The following is a 6,434-nucleotide window of genomic DNA, read 5'->3' on the forward strand; positions in this document are numbered from 1 at the left end:
TTTCCTTCCTTCCTTATTTTCTTCCTTCCTACCTTTCCTTCATTCCTTTCTCTTTCTTTTTCCTTCCCTTTCCTTCCTTCCTTCCTGCCTTCCTTCCTTCCTCCCTCCCTCGAACCCTCCCTCCCTCCCTTCCTTCCTTCCTTGTCTTTCTTTCACCCTTCAGGGGTTTTAGCGCCATAGCTGGAGTTAAGGGAGCTCAGGGTCTGTTCTTCAAGAAAGTATCACGAACAAATGAGTTTTCTGGACAAGTAGAAGTAGATGGAAGGAGATAAATGGGATAAAGAGGTACACCTATGGATGTGCCAAGGATTCATCTTTAGCCGCTAATTTAGCCAGAATTTAGTACAAGAATGTCCCATCAGTGTTTCATCATTTTAGAATAAGTAAATGGAATTTCTAGAAGTCTGCATCTATGCTTTAGTTTGGGCTGATCTTGACCTTGTAAACCCCATCTGGTTTGGGCATCTGAATTCATTTGCAAATTACATTTGGGTTCTCTGACAATCCTCTTGCCCTAGGGAAATCTCTTCCTTCCTCCACCTCCATCTCCACCCCTGCCTCACCACTGCCCCACCACCACTCCTTGTCATCTGTTTACTTTGGGAGGGCTGGGCATGGGAATGGAAACAGGACATAAACTGAAACAGTTTTCAAAAACACAAACAAGGTTGTTGGAAGAAACGACTTCCTTTTTACACAGCACCCTTGGCAGACCACAATCACTCCCTCAATCATGGACTCACGCTTGAACAAACTTCCAGACAGAAAAAACCTCAGCCTTCCAATGACAGAGAATTCATGCAATTCTCACTCATCCCAAATCCACAGTATAAATGTAGCCAGATAACGACTAGTAAGGTACAGCACTGAACTTAGAGCTGGGCTGGTTCTCTTATCCTAACATGTTATGTTTCTCACTGTGTAAATTAAAGATTTATAGTCAAGAAGAAATCCAGAGAGGCCAGCTAGTTCATTTCTTAAGGCTCCCTCCACTAAAGAATAGTGTTCTCTATCTCTAAGGGATAGACAAAGACCTTAAACAATTTTTCATATTTGTTGAAATTAGGAAAATTTGCCTAATGGTTAGCACGGTATCTTGTATTTCATGTGATGTCTATCAATTTTGTTTATAATAATTTCCTAAAGAATCATCGATTCTCACTTGGGTGTTATGAGGCAGTAGTGTATGATAAGCCCTTGAGTTCCTAAATGGCAGACACAGAGGTTTGAATCCTGGCTTCCTAGCTGTGTGACCTGGAGCAGGTTGCTTAAACTCTACAACTTGGTTTTCTCATCTATAAAAGGGGGATCATTTAGTACCTGCCCCATAAAGTTGTTGTGGGGATTCAACAAGTTACGAGACACAGAATGTGTACAATGGAGGCTCTAACACACTGGCATCACCCTCTCTCAATCCTATAGAAAGCACTCTCTTTGAACTAACCAGGCAATCGCTTCTGCCTTACATGGGCGAGGGCACACTCTCAGTGACTCAAATTTGTGGATTGTGTCAGGTTGATCTTTTCCCTGTGATTTGGAGGTTTGACTCTTATACTTCCTGCCAGGATGCGTTAGTCACATTAATAGCGTCCTCCATCATGGTTTGTGGTTGCCCTGATCTTTAAATTTAGCCTGTCTGTATTACAATCCTTGTTCATTGGTTAGAACCAAGAATATTTTTATAAGTTATGGCCACATTAGCAATTTAAGATGAAAAAAAAAGGAACCATAGCGTGGTTAATCCTGTTACTCTGGGCTATTGAAAAAACCAGAAATAGGCTGGCCACAGTAGCTTAGGTCAACTGGCCTTGGAAGTAATTTCGTTTATCCTCCAGATCTGCCTGGATCTCATCTCAGAAAATGGGTTTATTCTGCAGAGATTTTGTCAACTATCACCTCATTACAGAATTTAAGCAGCGTTTTCCACAAATTAAGAACAGAAATTTAGAATCAACTCTTTAGTTGATGACTTCAATACTCAATGTCTTCCTCTCTTGCTGTCCCTTTGAATCTGGAACCAACTACCTTTTCCTAGTCACTTCAGTTGCATGTCCTGCCTATTCAAGACTTTCTCGTAAATCTATCTATTCAACTAATGTTTATGGAGCTTCTGTTATGTTCCGGGCATTGTTCTAGGGGCTTTGGATAGTTAGTGAATAAACTCAATAAAGATCCCGATCCTTGAGAAACTTATATTCTAAAAGAGAAAACACACAATAAATAATAGATACAACAAATAAGAAAATTGAATTATACATGTTAGAAAATGGTAAGTGCCATGGAAAAAAAGGAGAAGTAAAGCAGAGTGAGAAGAACCAGGACAATAAGTTGTGAGGATGTGAGGGGAAGGTTGCAAAAAATACTAAAGAGACTGGACAAGGTGGGCCTCCTTGAGAAGGTGAGCAAAGACTTGGAGGAGGTGAGGCGTTGACCAGGCAGACAGGTGGCGGAAGCTGTCAAGGCGCGTGCCTGGTGCGTTCAAGGAGCAGTAGGAAGCCCGCATGGCTGTCAGGAAAAACTGCTGGTCCTCTCAGACCTCTCATAACCATTTACTGGCATCCTCCTTAATAATAAAAAGCTAGATAAGGAAGACTTTTTAAAAGTTATAACCAACTCAAAATGTGATCACATTTTTTTCTTTTTGTTTTGTTTAATAGGTACTCTGAGTCACCTTGTCCCAAAATCTCCTTGTGGGCAGAGACAAAAGTGAATGGAGTATGTCAAATTCTAGTTAGTGGTAACCCTGAGTACAAGTCTGCATTTTACCCTCTATTCACATTACAGTGTTAGGATAAGCCATATGAAATTGCCATTCTTGTTGCTCAGAAACTGCTAAAGATTGACAATTTTGCATGGTTTAACCTATACCCAAATTTGATAACATAAAAATAACACGAAGCATGCTGATTTCCAGAGATGTACTTTGACATTGTCATGTTTTGATGTAGTCTGTCATCGTGAAGTCATAACTGTTTGCTTTATGAAACATTTTTCACTTTACACCATATACCAAACACTTTCACGTATCTCCTCAATTAATTCCCCAATCTTGTGATATAGTCATGATTACTCCCAGTTCACACGTAACAAACCTGAGAAGCATAGAATTTTAATTATTTGCTCAAGACCTCAAAGTTAGTAGAGTGCTGAGCTGGGATTTGACTCCATGTTTTTGACTGCAATTTCAGTGCTCATTCTATATTACCACAATCGCAGTCTGTTACTATCTACTACTTCAAGATATTCAAGGATACAAGAATTTCAAAACCCAGGTCTTGCATTCAAGGACCAGATAATTCAGCTACAGCAGTGTTTTCTAAGATGAGTTCTGTGGAATTCTAATCTCCAGGTGTGACGGTTAATTTTATGTGTTAATTTGCCTGGGTCTATTCTGGATGTTTCTGTGAAGGTGTTTTTGGTCCATTTAAATCTGTGGACTTTGAGAAAAACGGATTGCTCTCCATAACGTGGGTGGGCCTCATTCAATCAGTGAAAGGTCTGAATAGAACAAAGTCCGACTTCCCCAAGCAAGAGGGAATTCTCCAGAAGACTGCCTTCAGACCTCATCTGCAACATGAGTTCTTGGGACTTGAACTGCATATTGACTCCTCCCTGTGTCTCCAGTGTGCCAGCCCACCCTGCAGACTTTTGACTTGCCAGACTATGATTGTGTGAGCTGATTCCTTAAAACAAACAAATAAATAAATAAATCTTATTTTCTGTGTGTGTGTATGTGTATATATATGTATATAATATCTTATTAGTTGTGTGTCTCTGGAGAACCTTGACTAATAGACCTGGGATACTCCATTACAAAAGGGTCTATATATTTAGGAAGCACTAAGCATTATTATGTCCCTTTGAAAAGTAGACAGTGTACATTAATATGTCAAAAGTTCCTAGGATTCTTTTTAGTTAAAAATAAAAAAACTTTGACTGTAATTAAAAACAAAATGTGCCAGCAATCTGTGCATCTCGTTCTAGTGTTCCAAAGAATACACTTTCGTAAATGTGGACCAACGGAGCCAATTTGTACAAACTAGTGCTCCATGGAAGGGCCTGCCAAGAGCTTGCGGGAAAGCACCGGCAGAGGAAGTGCACACAAGTGTTTAAAGGCACCGATCCTGGACCGTGTTGTGTGAACTCCGTGTGGTTCATTTTCATCAGCAGAATGACATAATTTAATACGTGTTGTGAGGATTCAGTGAGATAACACATGAAACATACTGAGAAAAGCGAAAAGTGCTGCTCTTATGATCTGTTACTCGCTCTGAAAATTACCGCGAGCCTGTGGATCCCAATGTGAAAGCACTTAGATGGGCCTTAAAAATTAGATTGCAGAAAAATAACCAATTTTATTGAAAATATAAAGCAATCTACAAATTTTTAAATATAATTCTTTGAACCACCATGCTTGATACTGTTATTAGACACTTGATTCTGATACGGTATTGGCTAGAGCCTTAGTGAAGGGCTGGCTGATGGATCTTTGTTTTATATCCTAACTTCAGAACTCCTGTTGACACGATTGCTCTTAAAAGTCATTTCTGCCCATTTTAAAAATTGTATTATTAGTTCTTTTGTTGTTGAGCTATATGAGTTCTTTGTACAGTTTGTATATTAACCCCTTATCCGGTATATGGTTTGCAAACATCTTCTCCCAGTTGTTAGGTTTCGTTTTGTTTTGTTGATGGTTTCCTTTGCTGTGCAGAAGATTTTTAGTTGGATGTAGTCTCCTTTGTTTATTTTATCTGTTATTTCTCTTCCCTGGTCAGACATTATACTTGAAAATACGCTGCTAAGACCGATGTTGAAGAGCATACTGCCTGTTTTCTTCCAAAAGTTTAATGATTCCAGGCCTTACATTCAAGTCTTTAATCCATTTTGAGTTAATTTTTGTGTATAGTGTAAGATAGTGGTCTACTTTCATTCTTTTTCATGTGGCTGTCCAGTTTTCCCAACATGATTTATTGAAGAGACTTTCCTTTCTCCATTGTTTGTTCTTGGCTCCCTTGTCGAATATTAGCTGTCCATAAATGTGTGGGTTTATTTCTGGGCTCTCGATTCTGTTCCATTGATCTGTGTGTCTGTTTTTGTGCCAGTACCATGCTGTTACTATAGCTTTGTAGTATATTTTGAAATCAGGGAGTATGATATCTCCAGCTTTGTTCTTTTCCTCAGGATTCCTTTGGCTATTCCAGATCTTTTGTTGTTTGTTCCATATAAATTTTAGGATTCTTTGTTCTATTTCTGTAAAAAACGTTGTTGGAACTTTGAATCTGTAGATTGCTTTAGGAAGTATGGACATTTTAACTATGTTAATTCTTCCAAACCAAGAGCATGGAATATCTTTCTGTTTCTTTGCATCTTGTTCAATTTATTCTAACAATCTTTAAAGATCTGAACAGACATTTTTCCGAAGAAGATATATGGATGGCCAACAGGCACAAGAAAAGATGCTCAACATCATTAACTACCAGGAAAATGCAAATCAAAACTACAATGAGATATCACCTCACTCCCATCAGAATGGCTATAATTAACAAGACAGGAAACAATAAGTGTTGGAGAGGATGTGGAGAGAAGGGAATCTTCATACACTGCTGGTGGGAGTGCAAACTGGTGCAGCCACTGTGGAAAACAGTACAGAGATTCCTCAAACAATTAAGAATAGAACTACCATATGATCCAGTTATTCTACTGCTGGGCATTTATCCAAAGAGCATGAAAATACAAATACATAAAGATAGATGCACCGCTGTGTTCATCACAGCCTTATTCACAATAGCCAAGACTTGGAAGCAACCTAGGTGCCCACCAAGGGATGAATGGATAAAGAAGATGTGGTGTATATACACAATGGAATACTGCTCAGCCGTAAGAAAAGACGAAATCTGGCCATTTGCGACAATATGGATGGAACTTGACAGTATTATGCTAAGTGAAATAAGTCAGAGAGAGAACGTCGAATACTCAAATACCCTATGATCTTACTCATAAGTAGAAGGCAAGAACAAACAAACACATAGAAACATAGATTGGATTGGTGATTATCAGAGAGGAACGAGGGAGGGAGGAGGACGAAAAGGGTGATTAGGCACATGTGTATGGTGATGGATTGTAATTAGTCTTAGGGTGGTGAATACGATATAATCTACACACATTGAAATATATAACAATGTACACCTGACATTTCTGTTATATACCAATGTAACCACGATAAAAAAAAAAGTAATTTCAAGTGCTTATATTGTCTCACAATTATTTATTTAGATGCTTGTGAGCGATTTGAGAATGGGAACCTTGTCTCATTCATCTTTGTGCTAGTAACTACCTGTGTGTCTGATTGAGGAGGGGCTCAGTGTATGCTAAATAAACTTATCTGGGCCCATTTCAGCTTGTGTTAGCAAAGTGCTAAGAGCTTTGGCTATATA

The sequence above is a fragment of the Equus caballus genome, chromosome 10 (genome assembly GCF_041296265.1).
Source record: "Equus caballus isolate H_3958 breed thoroughbred chromosome 10, TB-T2T, whole genome shotgun sequence".
Taxonomy (NCBI): domain Eukaryota; kingdom Metazoa; phylum Chordata; class Mammalia; order Perissodactyla; family Equidae; genus Equus; species Equus caballus.